The 24524-nt window shown below is 37.7% G+C and overlaps 1 non-coding gene across 1 annotated transcript; it reads right to left on the bottom strand.

The window, feature by feature from the left end:
• Positions 1-2926: 2926 nt before the first annotated feature.
• LOC148576955 (small nucleolar RNA R71) lies at positions 2927-3033 on the bottom strand. Its single transcript, XR_015904534.1, has one exon. It is a non-coding gene; the product is annotated as a small nucleolar RNA R71 (small nucleolar RNA).
• Between the last annotated feature and the right edge of the window lie 21491 nt (positions 3034-24524).

Below are 24524 nucleotides of genomic sequence, written 5' to 3'. Positions count from 1 at the left end.
CTTGCTGCTGCTCTTCATAGTTTTCCTCATTTTGTCCCTACCCAGCTGGTGGATGATTTGTTGTGATCACTACTACAATTTGAAGACCATCAATCTTCTTGGCCATCATCTCCATTTGCTACTAGATCTGTTGATGCATCACTTTGTTTTGAGCCAAAATTGTATCCACACCTTCCAGCTCCAATACACCTTTCCTTTGAGCTGGTTGGCATTGCCTTTGTTGAGCATAGAAGTATTGATTATTTGTCACAGTGTCTATGAGATTTTAGGCTTCCTCAGCTGTCTTCATGAGCTGCACTGAACCTCCAGCAGAATAATCCAAGGCCTCTTGAGCTCTCAGTGTCAATCCTTCATAGAAATTCTGAAGCTTATCCCGTTTATTGAACATCTCTGGGGGACACTTCCTGATCAAGGCTTTATATCTTTTCCAGGCCTCATAAAGTGATTCTCCATCCATTTGGGTGAAGGTTTGTACCTCTGTCTTTAATCTTATGATCTTCTGAGGTGGGTAGAATTTAGCTAGAAATTTGCTCACTAGATCCTCCCAATTGTTGATGCTTTCTTTTGGAAATGCCTCCAACCATTGGATAGCTTTGTCCCTTAATGAAAATGGGAATAGCAACAACTTATAGATGTCTGGATGTACACCATTTGTCTTCACTGTGTCACATATCCTCAGAAAGGTGGATAGGTGCTGGTTTGGATCTTCAAGTGGACCTCCTCCATAGGAACAATTATTCTGCACGAGAGTAATGAGTTGAGGCTTCAATTCAAAGTTGTTTGCATTAACATTTGGAGTAAGTATGCTACTTCCATAGTGTCTTGCATTGTGGAAGGTGTAGGAGGCTAGAACTCTCCTTTGAGGCTGGCCATTATTGGCCACTTCATCTGGTGGATTAGGGACATTCCCTTCCATCTCTTGGTCTTCTTCTTCCGAGGCTTCTTCTCCAACAACTCCATTCCCTCTTGCCTCTCTTCTCAACCTTGAGTGTGTTCTCTCTGGTTCAAGTTCAAAAGAAGTGGATTCACCTCTTCTTCCTCCTGGCATGTAACCAAAACAACAAGAAACACACAAAAAACCAGAAACCAAAAGCAATTCACTCTATTGCTAGAGTGGGGTTAAGGTTAGCTTAAACAAAAACTCAAATAGTTAGTGTGCTTGAAAAAAATAAAGAAAAATGCTTAATCTAGATTATCACCCTACTTAATCATTGTCAATCTATATTAAACCCCGGCAACAGCGCCAAAAATTTGATGAGGGAAAGAACATTCCACACAAATTCACCGTCAAGTGTACCGGGTTGCATCAAGTAGTAATAGCTCACAAGAGTGAGGTCGATCCCACAGGGATTGATGGATTGAGCAACTTTAGTATGGTGATGAATTTAGTTAAGCGAATATTTGATGATTTGAGTGAAACTTGATTAACAGAAGTAAAATTTTAAGAAAATAAAAGGGAGAAGGTAAATTGACAAAATCTTAAAGTGCAAAAGAAGTAAATTACAGAAACTTAAAGTGCAAGAAAGTAAACAAGCTGAAACTTAAAGTGCAAGAAAGGTAAATAACTGAAACTTAAATTGCAAGAAATTTAAATTGCTGAATCTAAATTGACAGGAAACTTAAATTACAACAAGAATAAAGGGATTTGGGTACTGGGATTCAAAATTGAGCTGGAAAATGTAAATTGAAGTAAATCAGAGTACTATGAGATAAAGAGATTCATATCAGGGTCTCAATAGCAAAACAGAAATAGAAAATTGCAGATGAATTTAAAATAGCAAGGAAACTTAGATCTCAATTGCTCTCTTGACAATTCAGTAAAGAAGAAATTACAGATGAGATGAAAACTAGCAGGAAAGATAAAATTAGATCTCCAATTTATAAAACTAGAAACAAGAAAAGTAAAAGGAAACTCCAAGGTGAAGAAACTCAGAAGAATTCTCCAAATTAGAGTTCCAAAACCCAAAACAGAAAATTAAAGTTGCAGAAGATAGAAAATGAACAAAGAAAGAAAACTTAGATCTGATCCCAATTCCCCAAATTCTCCAATTATAAAAAGAAAATTAAAAGAGAGCAAAAGTTAAAAAGAAAGTCCTCCTCAAATCAAATTTGCTCCTATTTATACACTTTCTATTTCCAGTCATTAAGCATTTGGAGTGCGCTTTTCTAGTTTGGCCTTGAAGAAGTGGTTCCGAGTGGCAATTATTTGAAGTAGGTCAGGGGTGCTTGGTTGTTCCCAGGGGAACGCTCAGTTCACTAAATGAGCATTACGTTCCTTTCTACTTTGGTGCGCATTTTTTTCTTCCTAGCGCTCTCTTAGTGAGCGTTCCTAGTGTGTACGGATAACACAAGGCTTGCCTCCCAGACTTGAGATTATAAGTGAGCGTGGTGAGTGTGGCGCTCACTTTGGAAGCGAACGCTACTCCAAAATGTTGCTGAGCGTGGCGTTCTTTTTGTGAACGTAACGCTCTCCTGATTTGCCTCCTCCTTTCTTCATTTCTTCACCTACAAGCAACCAAACAAGCAATCAAAGTCTCACCAAAATCACAAGTCCTTACATCATTCATAAAATCAATTAATTCTAGCATAAACTTTATGATTTTGTGTAAAATAAATGATGTTTGATTGATTCAAAGTGATCATGAAATTCCACTCTAATCACTTACTTATTGTGCAAGAAAGTGCATAAAACCTAATGAAACAAGTGAAAAATGCTTGTAAAACAATCAAAAGATGACTTGTCATCAGTGACACGGTTAAATCTAATGGTGTTCATCTTGACACCTATAGATTGCTACTGTTTCCATTCTCTTTGAGGGATAAAGCATCAAAATGGCTAGAATCATTCCCCAAGGAAAGCTTGACCACCTGGGAAGATGTAATGAGAAGATTCTTAATAAGATTATACCCTCCACATAGAGTAAACAGGCTAAGAACTGAAGTGCAGACATTCAGTCAGCAGGATGGTGAAACTCTTTATGAAGCCTGTGAGAGATTCAAGGATTTGACAAAGAAATGCCCCCTGACATGTTTAATGAGTGGGTGCAAATCCGCATCTTTTATGAAGGGCTGAATTGTGAATGAAGGAAGGCTGTAAACCACTCATCTGGAGGTTTCCTAAACAAGAAGACCATTGAAGAGGCCATTGATGTTATAGAGACAGTGGCTGACAATGTGTACTTTGGTGCACAAATTTGTGATTACACTTTGTTGAGTTAATAAATTAACTAAATTAATTAGTGATGACAAACATTATTTTTGGCAAATAAATAATTAGTATGGATTAATTATAATTGCATATTACTAATTATTTATTGTTGCAGACCAAATCTTAGCAGCCCAAAAATTGAAAGGAAAATAAAACAAGAAGTGATGGGTCAATAATATAATCGAAGCCCAAGGAATCAAAGCTGAAGAAATCAAAGCGGGCCAAGCATATCACTACCCGATCCAAGCTCAATTTCCTTTCAGCAAGCAAATCCCTCACTTTCGCCTTACCAAAAGCAACATTGACTTCTGAAGAGTTGGTCAGAAACTCAAAAAAGTAAGAAAGAGAGAAAGAGCTTCTTCCCTAAGCTAGTAACCAAAGAAGCAATAGAGAGAAGGTTTAAGCTTGAAAGACAGAATGTCAAATCAACAGGTTCAAGCCAAATCAAGCTTAAGAAAAGATCAAAGGTAAACCATTTCCTCATACATGCAACTCAGTTTCTTCTCTTCTTCCCAACTCTCTACTCTATCCGAAATGGGATACAAAGAAAAGATGATTTCTGTTCTTCTCTGCTGTGTATCCACGGTCTTAGACATGACTTGGGGACCAAGTTAATTTTCAAGGGCAAAGATCAAGTTGACCATGGGAAGATTTCTATGGTTGCTGCTATATGGCTTTCGGTCAAGATGAGGAAGTCAGAAGGAGAGTTTCTACTCTAGGGATTAAGGAGAAAAAGTTATTCTGTGGGTTGGTGAAGCTCAAGGCTCAAGGTGTTGACCTTGGAAGAAGAACTCAGCAACATGCAAGGAGATAAAAGAAGACTTAGTGCTCATTCAGAACCAAGGAGAGAAAACCAGAGTTGTGTGAGCAGTGTTCTGTAAAGAAGTTCCTCTACTTGGATAATGCTTTCTTTCAAAGAAGCATTCGGCCAATACTGAAGAACTCAAGCTGAGGTTTGCAAATCTGGTTTTGCACATAGCGAAGAGGCTGTTGATGAAGTCAATCTCCTTCATATTTTACAGATTGTAATGTACTTTTCTATGTTTATCTTTCTGTAATTTCTTGTGAGAAAAGGCATATTGAGAGAGCTCAAGTAAAAGCCATGAGTGGAAAAAGGCTGAGTGAAACACTTGAGAGAAAAGCCTAGAGTTTATTTCAGATTTCTTTAGGTATGTTCATCTCTTGTATCTTGTACCTGTGAGGTATCCCTTTCTTAGTTGGGTTAGCACTAAGAGTGAATAGTTAGGTATTAGTATAGCCAATGTCAAGTTAGGTTAGAACTTGAGTGTGAAAGGATTGGGTCAATCCTGTGAAATTGGTGTATGTAATACTGTTAACTATAGTGAAAATTCTTCCATAGTTGTGGAGGAGACTGGACGTAGGTTGCATAGCATAAGGCAACGGAACCCGGATACATGCTGATGTTAGTTTTTCTCTTCTCTGCTGTGTTCTATTTTCTGATATTCATGAGACAAAAATAAATTGTCTCATAAATTTCTGCTGCTGAGTACAAACAGAATCAGAATTGAAAGTTTGTTTTAAAAGGGTAATAACAGCAACTTAAAAGGAAGGCATAGATTCAACCCCCCTTCTCTAAGCCTACCACAAACTTCAATTGGTATCAGGAGCTAAGGTCTCAAGAATCAAGCTTAACCACTTGGAGCAAAGATCCAATGGCGAACAACTTGGGCACAACCACAGTTGCCTACACCCTCACTGAATGCCAGTCAAACAACCGGCCACCTTTCTTCAACGGGAAGAACTACTCCTACTGGAAAGAAAGGATAAGGATTTTCATCCATTCCATTGACTACAACATATGGAAGATTGTTGTGAGCGGTCCCAAGATCCCAACAAAAACAAGTGCTGATGGAGTGGTGACTCCAAAAGAAGAAGCTGAATGGAATGAAGATGATAAGAAGAAAATAGAGCTGAATGTTAAAGAAATCAACCTTCTTCACTGTGCTATCAGCTTTGAAGAGTACCGGAAGGTGTCTAGATGCAAGACAGCCAAAGAAATCTGGGAAAAACTCCAGGTTACACACGAAGGCACTAAACAAGTCAAAGAAACGAGGATTGATATGTTGCGAAAAGAGTACGAGATGTTTAGCATGAAGGATGGAGAAAGCATTGATGAAGCGTTTGAGAGATTGTCAATCATAATCAACAACCTTGATGCTATGGGTACAAACTATGCAGAACAAACCTTGGTGAGAAAACTCCTTAGAAGCCTCACAAAAGAATGGGAAAACACTGCCACTGTCCTAACCGAGAGTAACAACATAAGTCCTATAACCTATGATGAGCTGAGAGGAAAACTCCTTGCCTATGAAGCCACACACACAAACACAGACTCAAAGAAAAAGGGAATAGCCCTCAAGTCATAAATAGAACCGAAAGAGAGTGAGTCTAGTGATGGTATTTCAGATGACGAGCTTTTATTTTTTGCTAGGAGATTTAGAAGGATGATGAAGAACAAGGGCAAATACAAGGGTTCAAGTTCAAAGGAGCACAAGATCGACTTGAGCAAAGTGACGTGCCATCACTGCAAGGAGGCTGGACACTTCAAGCTAAACTGTCTAAAGCTCAAAAAGGAAGACAAAGGAAAGAAGGAAAGGAAGAGAGTACTCATGGCAGCTTGGGAGGATCTTGAGAACGACTCAAATGAAGAAGAAGAATCTGAAAGAGATGACAAAGACTGCTTCATGGGTGGAAACAACAATATTGATGAGGTAATTACTATGATTTGACCGTTGAGGACTTACATGCTATTATTGATGATCTCACTTTAAACACCTCAAAACTGCTTGATAAGTACAATGAATGCAGATCAGAAAGAGATGTGTTAAGAGCTGAAAATGATTTTTTAAAAGAAAAAGTGAAGGAAACTGAATGTGCTTTGGACATCATTGAAGAAAATAGATTTCTAAAATCTGAACTTGAAAAATTAAAAGGAAAGCACATTGTGGATCCTTCTCATGAGTTAATTGCTGAAAATGAAAGATTAAATGATATGATTAAAAGGCTAAATGGTGACTTAGCAAAATTTGCTCAAGGTTCTAGTAACTTGGACAAATTACTTGCAAGTCAAAGACCATTGTTTGAAAAATCTGGTTTACGCTACATGGCCAAGGAAGATGCAGTTTCCAACACTTCCTCTATAAAATTTGTGGCTTCTTCATCAAATACCAAATCCATACCAAACAAATCGGGTATTGGATATATTTCAACTTTTGAAGAAAAATTTGATGAAGTGTACACAAGTGAAACTGAGCCTTCACCAAGAACTGATCCGAGTTCAAACCGGCCAGGTTTGGGTTACATTTCGAAAATTGAGGCTGCTCTCAAGAAACCACCATTTTACAACAAAACCTCATTTTCGAAAGGTAAAAATGTTCAAAGAAATTCTGGTGAAAATGCTTTTGCAAAGAGGAATAACTTTAATAAAAATAATTTTGTCAAAAGAAATGCATCTCCTCCAAAAGCCAGAAAATTTCAACACTTTAATCGTTTCAAGCAATATAACTCACCTCAATTTCAGCGACACACATCAGAAAATCATTGTGTCAATTGCAAGAAATTTGGTCACTCATATGCACAATGTTTCATTGAAAAGAGAGTTGTAGGAAACAAAGTTTATAATGTTGTTTGTGATTTCAATGCACTTGGGCAACCAAGATGGATTAACTTCAAAGGATCCAAACTAATTTGGATACCTAAGGCTACTTGAAACTCTTCATGCAGATTTGTCTAGCATCCAAGAACAAAAAGGACAAGTGGTACATGGATAGTGGATGTTCAAGGCACATGACTGGAAGGTCAACTTACTTCATTAAACTAAATAAGTATGATGGAGGTTTTGTGATCTTTGGAGATGATGGTAAAGGTAAAATCATTGCTGTTGGAAAAGTAGGTAATGAGCAATCTACTTTCATTGACGATGTACTTTTGGTATGTGGTTTGAAGCACAATCTTTTGAGTATAAGTCAGCTGTGTGATTTACGATATTTAGTGATTTTCAAAAGACTTGAATGCTGTATTGTTAATGAAAAGACAAATGAAGTGATGTTTGTTGCCAAGCGTTTTAATAATATGTATGGACTTACCCTTGATGAACTAAAGGATCAAAATGTAGCTTGTCTTCACTCTAAAGAATCTGAAAAGTGGTTATGGCACAAGAGATTGGGCCATGCAAATATGTTTCAAATAAACAAACTTGTAAAGAAAGAATTAGTAAGAGGCCTTCCTTTGATAAAGTTTGACAAAGACATCACTTATGATGCTTGCCAAATGGGAAAATAAACAAAAAGTTCTTTTAAACCAAAGGAAGACATCTCTACTAAAAGACCACTTGAGTTGCTACACATTGATTTATTTGGTCCAACAAGAACTCAAAGCTTAGGTGGTAAACATTTTGGTTTAGTAATTGTGGATGACTATACTAGGTTTGGTTGGGTTTTATTTCTTGCACACAAAAATGAAGCCTTTTCGACCTTTGAACCTTTTTGCAAGAAATTCAAAATGAAAAAGATTTAAAAATCTCTTCTATAAGAAGTGATCATGGAACTGAATTTGAAAATAATTTATTTGAATCCTTTTGTGAGGAATTTGGAATATCTCACAACTTCTCTTGTCCAAGAACACCACAACAAAATGGTGTTGTAGAAAGAAAAAATAGAAGCATATAAGAGATGACAAGAGCTATGCTTTGTGAGAGTAATGTTCCAAAATTCCTTTGGGCTGAAGCGGTTAACACGGCTTGCCACATTTTGAATAGAACAATCATAAGGAAATTTTTGAAGAAAACCCCTTATGAACTTTGGAAAGGCTACCCACCAAACTTAGACTACTTACACATCTTTGGATGCAAATGTTTTGTTTTGAATAACAAATAAAATTTGGGTAAGTTTGATCCAAAGGCATATGAGTGTTTGTTTGTAGGATATTCCACAACTAGTAAAGCCTATACGGTTTATCATCAAGATGCTAGGATTATTGAGGAGTCCATACATGTTACATTTTGTGATACTAATTTAGTGCAAAGCATTTTAGAAGATTGTGATGCAGGGAATCAAGCTCAAAAAGAAAATGAAACTGCTCAAAATCATGAAAAGGGAAATTCTGGTCAAACTGAACCAGAAACTGCAACTGTTGAAAATTCAAGAGACAATCCCATTTTATCTCATGAATCTAAAGGAAATCCTGAAGCCAGCAGCACCCAGAATCCCTTGGTATCTGAATCTGCCTCCAAATTCACCAGACCTCGTGAATGGAGATTCTTGAAGAATTATCCTGAGGAATTTGTCATTGGGGATGTCTCTCATGGAGTGCAAACTTGGTCTTCCACTAGAAAGGCAAATGAAGGATCTAACGTTGCCCTTCTTTCACAAATAGAGCCTCAAAATGTCAAAGAAGCCCTTAGTGACCCCTCTTGGGTTAAAGCTATGGAGGATGAGCTTCTTGAGTTTGAAAAGAATCAAGTATGGACTTTGGTTCCAAGGCCAAGTGGAAAGAAAGTGACCGGCACCAAGTGGATATTTCGGAACAAATTGGGAGAAGATGGTAGCATTGCTCGAAACAAGGCAAGGCTAGTGGCACAAGGATATGACCAAGAAGAAGGAATAGACTTTGATGAATCCTTTGCCCCTGTTGCCCGAATGGAAGCCATAAGACTTCTCTTAGCCTATGCTGCATTTTGTGGTTTTAAATTATATCAAATGGATGTGAAATATCCATTTTTGAATGGTGTGATTGATAGAGAAGTGTACGTGGAGCAGCCTCCTGGTTTTGAAAATAAAGAGCATTCTAATTATGTTTTCAAATTGTCTAAAGCCCTCTTTGGTTTAAGACAAGCTCCTAGAGCTTAGTATGAGAGACTTAGCTCTTTTCTTTTGAAAAATGGTTTTCAAAGAGGCACCACTGACACAACTCTATTTATCAAGAATTCTAATGATTCTTTTATTCTAGTCCAAATATATGTTGATGATATTATTTTTTGATCAGCTAATGAATCCCTTTGTTCTGAATTTGGAAAACTCATGACAAGTGAATTTGACATGAGTATGATGGGTGAACTTAATTTTTTCCTTGGACTGCAAATTAAACAAACTGAAAATGGTATTTTCATTCATCAAGAGAAGTATGCCATGGAATTAGTTAAGAAATTTGGTATGAAAAATGCCAAACCCATGGGAACTCCCATGCACCCTAATTCAAAATTAGATAAGGGAGAAACTGAGAAAGATGTAGATGACACTAGGTATAGAGGAATGATCGGTTCTCTTACGTACTTAACTTCCTCTAGACCCGATATTGTGCAAAGTGTTGGAATGTGTTCAAGGTTCCAATCCAAACCTAAAGAGTCACATCTTTCTGCAGTTAAGAGAATCATTAGATATGTTCATGGCACATCCAATTTTGGTCTTTGGTATCCTAAGATTGATGATTTTTCTACAGTTGGTTATTGTGATGCAGATTTTGCTGGTGATAGAGTTCACAGAAGGAGCACTTCAGGTTTATGTTGCTTCCTTGGAAAGTCCTTAAATGTTTGGTCAAGTAAGAAGCAACTAACAGTGGCCTTATCCACTGCAGAGGCTGAGTATATAGCTGCTTCTTCTTGTTGTTCTCAACTTTTATGGTTAAAAACACAACTTGCTGATTACAAATTAAATGCTTAAAATATTCCCTTGATGTGTGATAACATGAGTGCAGTTAACATTTCTAAAAATCCAGTTTTGCACTCTAGGACTAAGCATATTGAAGTGAAATTTCACTCAATAAGAGAACATGTCCAAAAGGGGGATATTAGTATTCAATTTGTTAAATCAGAGGAGCAATTAGCAGATATCTTCACAAAACCATTAGCTGAGGACAGAATCTGCATGATTAGGACCAGTCTAGGAATTCTGAGTTATGATTCTTTATTTGAAAATTGCTGATGTATTTGCTGGAGCTTTTTATCTCATAAACAGGTATGAGACAATTCTGGGCAAGTGATGAACGTTTCCTTCAAATCAGCATGTTCTGGGCTCGTTTCAAGTAAAACTCAATCTGGGCCAACTTAAAAATTCATATCATGAGTGGTCCAAATGTGTTTCCTTAAGTCTAACCATCTCTGGGCCCAAATATGAATGTTATAATTTTTTTGGTTAATAATTTTTGTTGGCCTGTGTATTTAATTATTTTTTTTAAAAAAGTTCTTTTAATGTTTTTATATTCAAAAGGATTTTCAGTTTGATTTAATTTTTTAAAAAAAATCAAATCAAATCTTTCTTTTATGAGGTCATGTCTTTTCAAGTCTTTTCAAATGGTGAAGCAGTTGCATGGTTTTGGAAATCTACTTTTGGGTACAGTTACCAACACTCCCTCTCTTCCCTCCATAACTCCTTCTCTATCCCTTCGGTTTTTACCACTACCCTCATTACTCTTTTTCTTCTTAAACCAAAAACTACCAAATGAGGAACAAAACCATAACCCACAAGCCTCCTCATGAAAAGGTGTATAAACTTCCATCCAAGCATTCCACTCGCTCCTAAGACAAAACCTTCACACCTTCACCATCTCCTCCTACCTCTCCTCCTCGCACTGCTCCCATGGTGCGAACCAAGACCACACCAAGATACCCTGCCCCTGCCAAACCGACGCCACCACCTAAGGCAACGTCATCCAAACCAGGCTCCTCAAAACCTGGTTCTTTAAAGCCAAGCTCCTCCAAAGGCAAACGTCCGTCGGCTGAGGAACTAGTTCCCGAACCAACACAACCCAAATCCAGGTCGGTTCCTGTGTGCTCTCAACGAGGTAACACTCGAGTCCCTCTCAAAAATGTTAAAGAACCAGACATTGGACCTTTTGATCACAAAGCCCATTTTTTGACCTCTCATTCGAACTATAATCCCTATAGATTCAAATCTGCCATGAATAATGATTTTTATGATGGGGTTATCAAGTATCGTACCTTGTGTCCTTCTTTTCTTGCTGATTTGCCATCTCTGAAAAGAAAAGGTTTTCCATTTGTTGATAACTTGATTTTTCTGGACTGGAATCATTTTTTTGACATCAAAAAGCCTGTTTATCCCTTGTTGGTCAAAGAATTTTATGCAAACATGACTTATCATGAAGGCACTGCTCACTCATATGTAAAGGGCCGAGACAAAGTTTTAAATAATGAAACTATCACTGATGCTTTGAAGTATACTGATGTTAGGCCTTGTGCTTACACTTCGGTTAAGTGGGATGAAGGTGTTGGAATTTTTATCATAATGCAATTGCTCACATCTGTGAACATGTTTCTTTAATTGATGGCGTTACACCCACTCACAAAGCCCTAGGGTATGAGCGTGCTCAGTTGCACCGAATGGTCAACCACATTATTCTTCCTCAAAGTGGCTCATATCAAAGGGTTTCCTACACTGATACTCTTGCTTTATATGCCCTTCTCACCAAAACTGAAATTTCATTTGCATACTTGATGGTTAGATATATGTTTGATACTGTTAGGAGTGAAAAGGACAAAGCACTTCCTTATGGCATGTTTCTAACTTGCATATTTGAGTATTTTGGTGTTGACTTGACCAATGAGGAATATCAAAATAGACATTCATACCTAAAAGGGGGTGGTTCAGTGAAACAGCAAAAAGGACCCACTAGATCTGAAAGAGTTGTCCTAGATGATGAAGATGATGACTTTGTCCCTGAGGATTCTCCTGCTCCTTCCACTGAGGGTACATCCATCTCTACTGGGAAGAAATCTACCTTGCTGAATGTGGTCAAAGATGTTGTTCAGGAGTTTGTTTCTCAATCAAATAACTTGATTGCTATGAGCAAAGAGCAAAGGAAGCTGGCTAGCAAGCATGAGAACTTCCTAAAGAAATCAAGGGATAGAGTGGCTGTGTTCATATCCTTTATCGATAACCTTCAAGAAGATGAAGACCCTGCCACTGATGTTGAGGAGGAAGCTAATTCGGAAGGGAATGGTTCTGATGCCTAGAAATTATCTCATAAAAACTGTTGCTGCTCTCTTTTTGTCTCATGAAAACTGATGCTACTGATCTCCTTTTTGTCTCATGGACTCTGTTTTCTTTTGCTACTTTTGAACTATTTTATTTTGGATGACTGTAATAACTCTAAATACTGTTGCACCTTTGGTAGTTTAGCTCGTACTTTGCACTGTGAACTGACTCCTTTCTGCAGGATTCAAGACATTATTTTTGTTGATCATGCTTATTGTCCGCCCTTGATGACAAAAGGGGGAGTAATAGCAATAAGAATAGGATGGTAAATGTGTCCTAGGAATTTTGTTGGCATTGCTACAGCTACTAGTATTTCTTTTGGAATTTTTGTCTGTTGGCTGTTAGTGCACGAAATTGTGATCATCAACAATGGCGCCAAAGACTTTGAGCTCTCAAACGTGAATCACACTTTGTCACAATTCCGCATAACTAACCAGCAAGTGCACTGGGTCATCCAAGTAATACCTTACGTGAGTGAGGGTCGATCCCACGGAGACTGTCGGCTTGAAGCAAGCTATGGTCATCTTGTAAATCTCAGTCAATCTGTGATGCCAGGGCATTTTGGCCAGTTTTACTGACCTTTTCTTTACTGTTTTTAGGGTAGTTTTCTGCATTTTCTTAGGAAATAAGCTAGTTTTGGGTAGATATTCACTTACACCTGGATTCAAGCATACATAGTGCATTTTACATGATTTCATGAGGATTTTGCATGAGTTTAGTGACAAATTGTATGCTGCATTACCCATGACTTGGAGTAGAACTTTGATGCACTCTATTGCCTGATTTCAAGACCAAAGGAAGCAAGGAATGGGAGGTAACTTACAGAGTTAATGAAAAAAGTGACTGCCAATAACGCTCTCGAAGCCATCATTACCCACGTTAAGAGTCACATTAACTAAGTTAATGTGAACTCTAATGTGAAGAAGGGAATTTGAGCCAACGTTAGTGATACTTAACATTATCACTAACGTTGGCCAATGCTCACAAGTGGCCACGTTAGAGTCCATGTTAACTTAGTTAACGTGGCCTCTAACGTTAAAAATGAGAAAGGAAGCAAACGTTAGTGACATTCAACATTGTCACTAACGTTTGCCTAAGTGCACAATGCCACGTTAACTACCACGTTAACTTGGTTAACGTGGAAGCTAACGTGAAGAGGCAAGAGTGGTCGACAACGTTAGTGACACCCAAAATTGTCACTAACGTTGGAAGCAACCACACAACCCCAAGGAGCCACGTTAACTTAGTTAACGTGGAGGCTAACGTGAGAGAAGAAGGTGATGGCCAACGTTAGTGACACTCAAAATTGTCACTAACGTTGGAAGGAGCCACACAAGCCACTATGAGCCACGTTAACTTAGTTAACGTGGAAGCTAACGTGGATGAGTAAAAGATGAGCTAACGTTAGTGACACTCAACATTGTCACTAACGTTGGGGATGGCTAAGCCATGCCACGTTGAAGAGCCACGTTAACTAAGTTAACGTGGGCTCTAACGTGAGACATGGGGGCACATTGGAACGTTAGTGACAATGTTGAGTGTCACTAACGTTCTCGAAGGATGGCAAGCCCACGTTAAAAAGCCACGTTAACTAAGTTAACGTGGGCTCTAACGTAGGAGCAGTGGGGCTTTTCAACATTATTGGGAAAGTTAAGCCCCAATAACGTGTGCGAAGGACCTAGAGGCAATGTTAATGGCAACGTTTGTGCCACTAACATTGAAGTTAACGTGGCTTTTACTTAGGAACGTTAGTGAGAAAGTTGATTGTCACTAACGTTCTCGAACTCATATTTTCACTAAACGTTAACAACCCTAATGCCCTGAGCTAAAGTCTCTGCCCACTTCACACTTTCTCTCTGCAAGTAAACCCAAGCCCAAATGAAGAAAAGAACTGCTTCAAACTCAAGATCCAAAGGCCCAAGACTTGAAGAGCCAACTAGAAGATGAGAAAAGTAGTATATATAGGAGTAGCTTTGAATTATTTTGAGAGTTCAGGGAGTTGGAAAATAGCATAGAACTACTTCCTGTATTTACTTTCTCTGCACTTCTAGTTTTCATTATGTATTCTCCAGCTTTGTTTTCATTTTCCAGAGCTATGAACAACTAAACCCCTTTCATTGGGTTAGGGAGCTCTGTTGTAATTTGATGGATCAATACTAGTTTTCATTATTCTTCTTCTATCTTTTCTCTTGATTTTACTTGAAAGCTTTCGATCTTCATCCAATTGGATAGTGATCTTGGAAAAGAAACTATTCATACTTGGATCTCTTCTGAACCTTGGAAGAGGAATGAAGAGATCAAGCTAGAAATGCTTTCTCATGTTGGACCAAATTGGGTTTGGATGGATATGTGACTATAATCCTCTCAATACTTGATTTGGGAAATGCATGTGGTATAATCAGTGACCATACTTCATCTCTTCTCATGAGCAATTGACCAAGAAATTGGCTATTGATCAAGATTTGAGAGATTCAATTACAAGAAATTGTAATTCAATCACTTAAGATTGCCAAGGAGATCAATGAGTGCATTGATTGAGGAAGAGATAAAAATGAGATTGATCCGGAGAATGCAACATCTCCTAAGCCCAATAAACTCCCCATTTCTGATCTTACCCATTCTCTTTAATTTCTGTCATTTACATTTATGAGCAATTCCCCCATTCCCATTTAAGATTCTGCAATTTACTTTCTGCCATTTACTTTCCCGCCATTTAATTTTCTGTAATTCTCAACTAAATTTCTGATTCGCTCAACTAGAACATTCCTCTAATTAAAGTTGCTTGATCACTCAATCCTTGCGGGATTCAACCTCACTCTATTGTGAGTTTTTACTTGACGACAAATTCGGTACACTTGCCGAAGGAAATTTGTTATGAGACAAGTTTTCCGTGCATCAGTCAGATTCGAATGGTTATGGAGGATTGATAACTAAAGATAAATAAAACATAAAATAAATATAGAGATAGAGATACTTATATAATTCATTGGTAGGAATTTCAAATAAGCGTATGAAGATGCTTTGTTCCTCCTGAACCTCTACTTTCCTATTACCTTCTTCCAATTATTCATATTCCTTTCCATGGCAAGCTTTATGTTGGGCATCACCGTTGTCAATGGCTACTTCCCGTCCTCTCAGTGAAAATGTTCTATGCACGCTGTCACCGCACGGCTAATCATCTGTCAGTTCTCGATCATGTTGGAATAGGATCCATTGATCCTTTTGCGTCTGTCACACGCCCAACACTCGCGAGTTTGAAGCTCGTCACAGTCATCCCTTCCCAGATCCTACTCAGTATACCACAGTCAAGGTTTAGACGTTCCGGATCTCAGGAATGGCCGCCAATAATTCTAGCCTATACCACGAAGGTTCTAATCTTAGATTAGAAACCCAAGAGATACACATTCAAGCTTGTTTGCATGTTGAACGGAAGTGGTTGTCAAGCACGCGTTCATAGGTGAGAATGATGATGAGTGTCACATAATCATCACATTCATCATGTTCTTGGGTGGAATGAATATCTTGAAGAAGAAATAGACTTGAGTTGAATAGAAAAACAATAGTACTTTGCATTAATTCATGAAGAACAGCAGAGCTCCACACCTTAATCTATGGTGTGTAGAAACTCCACCATTGAAAATACATAAGAACAAGGTCTAGGCATGGCCGTGAGGCCAGCCTCCATGGTCTAAGATAGCATAAGACTTATCAAAGATGAAAATACAATAGTAAAAGGTCCTATTTATAGAGAACTAGTAGCCTAGGGTTTACAGAAATAAGTAATTAATGCAGAAATCTTCTTCTGGGCCCACTTGGTGTGTGCTTGGGCTGAGCATTGAAGCTTCCATGTGTAGAGACTTTTCTTGGAGTTAAACGCCAACTTTTGTGCCAGTTTGGGCGTTTAACTCCAGCATTTGTGCCAGTTCTGGCGTTTTGACGCCAGAATTCTTAAGTTGACTTGGAATGCCGGTTTGGGCCATCAAATATTGGGCAAAGTATGGACTATTATATATTGCTGGAAAGCCCAGGATGTCTACTTTCCAATGCAATTGAGAGCACACCAATTGCTCAGGTCCCTCAATTTCAGCTAGAAAATACCTGAAATCACAGAAAAACACACAAACTCATAGTAAAGTCCAGAAATGTGATTTTTATTTAAAAACTAATAAAAACATAATAAAAACATAATAAAAACTAACTAAAATATACTAAAAACATACTAAAAACAATGCCAAAAAGCGTATAAATTATCCGCTCATCACAACACCAAACTTAAATTGTTGCTTGTCCCCAAGGAACTGAAAATCAAATAGGATAAAAAGAAGAGAATATACAATGAATTCCATAAACATCTATGAAAATCAGTATTAATTAGATGAGCGGGGCTTTTAGCTTTTTGCTTCTGAACAGTTTTGGCATCTCACTTTATCCTTTCACTACAAGAAAAAAGGCCTGTCGGCACCCTTTTTTGTTGCCACACTTTTAAAGCGTGCCCAAAAGTGGTCTACGGGCACGCTTTTGCGAGGGTGGCCATTGATTTAGGATTTGGCCATGCTTTTTTTTGCCACGCTTGAAAAGCGTGGCCATAGAAAAAAATCGGCACGCTTTTATGAGGGTGGCTACTAATTTGTGATTTGGCCATGCTTTTTTTTGCCACGCTTAAAAAGCGTGCCCATAAAGAGAAACCGGCACGTTTAAAAAACGTGGCTAGTTAGTTTTTCAATGGTCACCTTTTTAAAGCGTGCCCATATCTTATGTTTATATGGGCACCTTACAAAAGCGTACCGATAGAGTTCCCTCCTTCCAAAATTTAGTTTCCCACCGATTTTTTTCGCACTTCACTTTTTTTTTCTAAGTTTTATGTTTTAACCCTAGACTAGAAGTGTTGGTTTCAAAAATCACTTCTAACCCTATCTGGCCGTCACTCACCCTTCTCATCTCTACAACCCTAACAACGCCTCCCAACAACGCCGCTGTCTCCCTCTCTCAACCCGTCACAACCCCTTCCTCCAACCCGTCGCAGCACCTACATCCATCCCTCCCTCGTCGCTCATGCCCCACGCCGCCGTCTCCCTCTCTCACGCGTGGCGCCAACCATCAGCACCACTCGTCAGCGAAACTCATCAGCGCCACTCATCAGCGGCAACCCGTCAGTGCCAACCGTCATTCTGCTAGTGCCGACGTCTCTGGTGTTTATAGGAAACGATCGGTGGCGTCTCCGTCGAGCTTGGCGTCGGATGCATCACTGGCGTCAGCGGTAAGGATTCGATTCATGGTTTATGGTTTCTCTGAATTCGCTGCTTGAAAGGTTCGATTCCTTGTCCCTCAACTTGCTTGAAACCATCGTGAAGAATTGCAAGAAGGCTTTCTCTGAAGTCGCTGCTGAGAGGGTTCTTGATGATATGGTTAGGTTAATTGACGATCCTCAAACCGTTTTAATAACCACAACAAGGCTTTGATCATGATTGGGGCTTGAGGCGAATCCACCATCGAGCTTCACTATTTCCCTGTTTATGAAGAAACTTACAAGGTACTACTACCTTTCTTTCCTATTTCATGCATATCTGCTATATTGTTAAGTTGAAGTCAAGGGATAATTTATGATAATCATATCATGCCTAGAAACTAGAAACTCAAAATCCTAAGCTAAATTGATTGGGTTAGTTACTAGCTCTAGCTGTTGAATTTCCTAGTGTGGGTTATTGTTAGCTGTTGAATTTGCTCCTGCGTAGTTGTGAAGGTATCATGTTTTGCTTTGCTTTGCTTTTGTGCAAGTTGAACCTTTTGCTAATTGCTATCGTCTCTTGCTTTATTCATTTATTATTATTATTATAGTAATTCTTAAACTATTCGTCCCTGTAGGATTTTGGAGAAGAACATGAAGCCTATAATATTGTCCTTCAGCACGTTAAAGCTCAATGCGTAATTTCTGGAAATTTCTGTTTGTTTTTATAGCGTTGAAAATTATGATTTATTGATCTGTACTTGATGAGAAATTTGATTGTCCCGACTCATTTGATACTTCTGATGAGTACCATTCACAAGAACTATCTATTACTCTCCACAAAATCAATCTAAAAGCTTATAAAATTTTGTTGAGGTTTATTTCTGCAAATTTTACAACAACTTACTTATGAAAAACCAAACTGGAAGCATGCTTGGTCAGATGTGAGCAGCAGTAATGTAACTAAAGATCCTGTTTTCTATTTGCTAAAGATATGAAACTATTGAATTTAATTACCCATTTTCTGAAATTTCTGAAGTTGAAACCTTTTTACCATTTTGAAGGGAACTCATATTGAGAAGCAGTAAAATAGCAACCATTTGTGCTATCTTCAATTTCTAAAAAATCAATGTTTATATCATTATTGCTTCATTTAGATGAATAGGGAAGATGTACCTATCTCCTATGAACATTCAGCTTAATCTAACTGCAAAATGGTGGTGGCTATCAAGGAGCAATTGTTTCTTTTGGTTTTTAAAAATATCTTGGCTTATTGTTCTAAGATGTAATGACAATCAATGTTTAATTTGTTTATTCTTTGATTACTGATCAATGATTTTAAGTCCATCATGCAGGCGTAATTTGATGAATTTGATTATGAAACCAGGTCCTGTGCTAGAAAGGCAGCTTGTGCCCTGGCTTTATTATGCACTCAAGTGAGGTTAAGTAGCTGGTTTTGGTCAAAGAGTATGCTGGATTTGTTGTGGAGTATATAAATGGCAATAATTCAACATACAGAAGGAAATAGTACATAGTGAATTGGATTCTGACAAGGGCAACTTTGCTAGGATCACTGGTGGCAACAGTGGAAGAGTAGGTTTTGTCTTTGGCATAGAGCCTTCATTTTCACGCTGGTGTGATGAAGACAAAGAAGTCCATTTGAATCGGGAATTAGGAAATGCAAGGAATGATCTTGTGGAAGAAGACCCTGGTTTTGAATTTTCTTTTCATCAGGAGCTACAAAGAGGACCTTTAGAAAGGGAGAGACTGTTTCACCTAAAGTTTCAGCATAGCATTTTGTATGGTGCTAGTAACATGGATGAAGATTCAATTCATCGGAGAGTAAATGGATCTGGGAAGCATGTGCCTTTTGAAAGGTAGCCTTTGAGCTCTACTATCTCATTATCTCTATTGTTCTCTGCTCACTTGGTTATGCTGATTGGGTATTCTATATTAAAACTTCTAGGTACATTTTTTATTTTTGGTCATTAAGTTTGTGTTATTGACTGTTATAGTTCATTGCTCTTTGTGGTAGTTGTTATTCTGACTCGGAAAATACTAACAAAATGTATAGTTACAACACTAGGGATATTAGAAGGCATGCCACTTTTCTGTTATAGTTACCCCCCCTTTTCGTGTTTAGATCTGTTCTTGCCCCAAGAAACTCTGCTTGTGATAAGTCGTTTTAATTAATAACTCTGCTTGGCAACAATGTGTTTTGAAAGAGCAGGGCACTCCTACTGGGAGAAAAAGTCTAATATAAATAAAAACCATAGAAATAAAATTAAATAAATTCAAGATACATATATAATAATGTCACTCTCACTCTCATCTCATGCAGTGTGCTAAGTTGTGATTGCAAGTGTTCTCATTATCAGTGGGTGAAATGGGAACTGTGATTACCTTTGGCGCAAGGAAGTCTTGTGAATTCTTCCATGATCGTATGAAGGGCAGAAGGTACTTCTATGCTATACTTTTTTTAATTCTAATCATTATAAAATGTGAATTTGTAATTGAATTAACATATATATATATATATATATATATATATATATATATATATATGTCACTAATTACTATTTGATTTGTCTTGTGATAAAAATTGCATACTATATTTATATGTTTGTTTGGTAATAAAAAAAGACTGAATTTATATTGTGTAGTTATGAAGGTAAAGTCAGAAAAATTTTGAAGGTGGAACATACCTTTTACTCTTTGGGATCAAGACAAAGAAGAGGCCCAATGCATGCATACATGATATGATCACTGAACACATTCAATTGCATTGCAAAAAAGCATAAAAAGGCCATACAGCAGGTCCTATATATATGCTTAAGTAAAGACAAGTGAAAGAAAAGCAAATATATCACTGAAGATGCAGCACGAGCACACAGTAGATGGTATCAACTATTCACCTAACTTCTCATCATTCTCAAGCTTTGTAGTTTATATATACACTCTGAGCTGCAGAAGTGTTTTTGTTCATCTTTCCTTTACTTTATTTTGGAGTAGTGTGTAACAGTGTAACTCAACTATGTTACATACAAGAAATATGGTTATTAATGTATAGTAAAAATTTTCATCTTTTGTATTTGTTAATTGACATGCAAGCTAAGCATGGGGCAACAGTACAATCACCAATTAGTTGGTTAGTAGTTCATAATTATTATATGTAATTTATATATCTCTTTTTATTATATTTATGATTCGCACTATCAAAGCTTTTATGATTAAAATGCTTAAAATTTAATTTATGTTGGCTGCAAAAGAAAAATTTTAATATAAAGAAATAAAAAGAAAAATGCTTACTTCTAAAATTCAGCCACGCTATTGGCACGCTTTATAAGTGTACCCGAATTTCGTCATCAAAGTCATTTTTTTATTGGCACGCTTTAAAAGCGTAGCCATATCTAACCATACAGGCACGCTTTAGAAGGGTAGCCAAAACAAACAATCTGGGCACGCTTCAAAAGCGTGGCGATATCTACGCTTTTCGGTACGCTTTTAAAGCGTAGCTATAGGGTTATATATATGGCCACGCTTTTTAAGTGTGCCAAGAGATGAAAGCGTGCCAAAAAAGAAAGCGTGCCGATATATCCATAAAAGCGTGGCGATAGAGCAACCGGCACGCTGGCAGATGTGACCCTTTTAAAAGCGTGCCGATAGCTCAAAAAGCGTGGCAAAAAGCTATCGGCACACTTTTTTGCACTTTTCGTTACGCTTTTAAAGCCTGGCAGAAAGCTTATTTTCTTGTAGTGTTTGAAGTTTAGAATGATTGGCTTCTATAGAAACTCAGAATCTAGATAGTGTTATTGATTCTCCTAGTTAAGTATGTTGATTCTTGAACACAGCTACTTTATGAGTCTTGGCCGTGACCCAAAGCATTTTGTTTTCCAGTATTACCACCGGATACATAAATGCCACAGACACATAACTGGGTTAACCTTTTCAGATTGTGACTCAGCTTTACAAGAGTCCCCAATTAGAGGTGTCCAGAGCTCTTAAGCACACTCTTTTTGCTTTGGAGCACGACTTTAACCGCTCAGTCTCAAGTTTTCACTTGAAACCTTCACGCCACAAGCACATGGTTAGGGACAACTTGGTTTAGTCGCTTAGGCCAGGATTTTATTCCCGTGGCCCTCCTATTCACTGATGCTCAAAGCCTTGGATCCTTTTTATTTTACCCTTGCCTTTTGGTTTAAAGGGCTATTGGCTTTTTCTTTCTCTCTTTTTCTTTTTTTTTTCGCATTCCTTTCTTCTGTAAGCTTTTTTTTTATTCACTACTTTTTCTTGCTTCAAGAATCAATTTTATGATTTTTCAGATTATCAAATAACATTTCTCTTTTTCCATCATTCTTTCAAGAGCCAACAGTTTTAACATTCATGAATCAACAATATAAAAAATATGCACTGTTCAATCATTCATTCAGAAAGATAAAAGTATTGCCACCACATCAGAATAATTAAACTATTTTAAAATTTGAAATTCATGCACTTCTTTTCCTTTTCAATTAAAACACTCTTTATTTAAGAAAGGTGATGGATTCATTTTCATTGCTTTAAGGCATAGACACTTAGACACTAGTGATCATATAATAAAGACACAAACATAAATAAACATAAAGCATAAAAATTCGAAAAATAGGAAATAAAGAACAAGGAGATTAAAGAACGGGTCCACCTTAGTGATGGCGGCTTGTTCTTCCTCTTGAAGATCTAATGGAGTGCTTGATCTCCTCAATGTCTCTTCCTTGCCTTTGTTGCTCCTCTCTCATGACTCTTTGGTCTTCTCTAATTTCATGAAGGAGGATAGAATGTTCTTGGTGCTCCACCCTTAGTTGTCCCATGTTGGAACTTAATTCTCCTAGGGAGGTGTTGATTTGCTCCCAATAGTTTTGTGGAGGAAAATGCATCCCTTGAGGCATCTCAGGGATTTCATGATGAAGAATTTTCTCATGTCCATGAGTGGGATCTCTTGTTTGCTCCATCCTTTTCTTAGTGATGGGCTTATCCTCATCAATGAGGATGTCTTCCTCTATGTCAATTCCAGCTGAATTGCAGAGGTGACAAATGAGATGAGGGAAGGCTAACCTTGCGAAAGTAGAGGACTTGTCTGCCACCTTGTAGAGTTCTTAGGATGTAACTTCATGAACTTCTACTTCCTCCCTAATCATGATGCTATGGATCATGATAGCCCGGTCTATAGTAACTTCAGACCGGTTGCTAGTGGGAATGATTGAGCGTTGGATGAACTCCAACCATCCCCTAGCCACGGGCTTGAGGTCATGCCTTCTTAGTTGAACCAGCTTCCCTCTTGAATCTCTCTTCCAATGAGCGCCCTCTTCACAAATTTCTATGAGGATTTGGTCCAACCTTTGATCAAAGTTGACCCTTCTAGTGTAGGGGTGTGCATCTCCTTGCATCATGGGTGTAACAACCCTGATTTTCGAGTACATGAGATCTTTTCTGAAAGTACGGGTTTCTCCAGAAGATCAGTAAAGGGAACACCTCTGTTATATCATCAAGCATCTCAATCCTCATTATCATTATGTCATCCTTAAGCTAGAACCTCCTCTGAGGCAAGCTTGATAATGCAATCGGGAAGAACCTAGTTTTTGAACCGTATCGGTTGGCAGTTTTGATTTTGATTTTCGTAAATAGTCTCTGTTTGACGAACCGGACTCGATTCATGAGAGGAGAGAGATAATAGTATAATATTATCATTATATTAGTATTATAACATGCTTGAATGATATTATAAGGTTACCTGGTCTGTTTTTGTTAAAAATAGAAAATCGGTTTAACCGGGTTTACGGTTTACTGGTGCAGCTAAGCACCAACACTCTCTGATGAATTTAGCAATGCTAAGGCCTCATCATACATGCTCTATTCTCATAATAAATATGTTACTAGTGTCATTTATGCTAGTAGCTCAGAAAATAATTTTTAGAGATGTTTTTAAGAGTATTCCGATACACCTAGTTTTAGTAGTTGTACACCAGAGATATTTTAATATTATTTTAATCCACCTCCAAGCCAACCAATCACAACTCACCTTACACCCCCAAGACCTCCAAGGCTGTCTCATTTCATCATTTTGGCCGAAAATAACAAGAGAGAAAAGAGAGAAACTTTCATGAACACTTAATCTTCAAAGCTTGGTTTCTTCTGAACTAAAACTCAAATCAAAACTCCGTTTTCACCAAAATGATCATCTCTTCTTCCTCTACATAACCATGTGATTTATCAAGGATGGAAATAAGGTGAGATGGCTGTCTCCCTCCCATTTCAATTCGGTTTTCAAGGAAAACCATGCAAAACATGTGTTTTCTTGATGTTCTTCCTTAGGAATCATGCTTAACTTGACTTGAGGGCCAAGAAATGTGAATTTCCAGCAACTCTAAGGTGAGATATCTCTTCCTAACATACTGAGTGAGATTTGGTCAGTTGAGAGTTTTTGGATTTAAATTTGTTCTTGATGTGATTTAGGAGGAAAAAGTGCTTAAGGACCACCTGAAAGTTTAACCGAATTAGGAGCAACAAAACCAGGTAGGGATTGACGAATTTAATCTTGATTGATTGTGTTTGAGTTGTGTGATTATGATATGTTTTGGCTGTGCTTGAAATTGATTGTTTGTATGAGTAATTCTTGTTGAAATTTTGGTGAAAATTTGATGAAATTTGATGAAATTCAAGCTATGAATGTGTGTTCTTGTGGCTGCTGGAAAACGAAATCCTAGAGCTTAAATTGAGGTTCAATTTGTGTTAAAATCATGTAGAAAAGATGGGGTTTTAGTGGCTGGAAATTTATTTTGAATTATGGTAAAAATCGGTTGCTGAAAAGACTGAAAAACGGGTAAAAACAGAGAAAGAATCTGAAGAATTTATGAAGAACATGAAGAACACTTTGAGTGTGATGAAGAACAATGAAGAACACCTTTTTGATTCATAAAAGGGCAAGGAAGTAATTAATTTGGTGTTTGAGGGGTTATATGATAATTTTTGAAAGTTAGGGTGGTAAAAGTAGAAATATTAAAAGTTACGGGTGGTAAAAAGTGAATTTTAAAAGTTAAAGGTTAAAGTA

Source organism: Arachis ipaensis, chromosome B1, assembly GCF_059453495.1.
Source record: "Arachis ipaensis isolate K30076 ecotype BB chromosome B1, ASM5945349v1, whole genome shotgun sequence".
NCBI classification, from domain to species: Eukaryota; Viridiplantae; Streptophyta; class Magnoliopsida; order Fabales; family Fabaceae; genus Arachis; species Arachis ipaensis.
The sequence above is the reverse complement of the archived record's forward strand: the minus strand, read 5'-3'. Positions and strand labels throughout refer to the sequence as shown.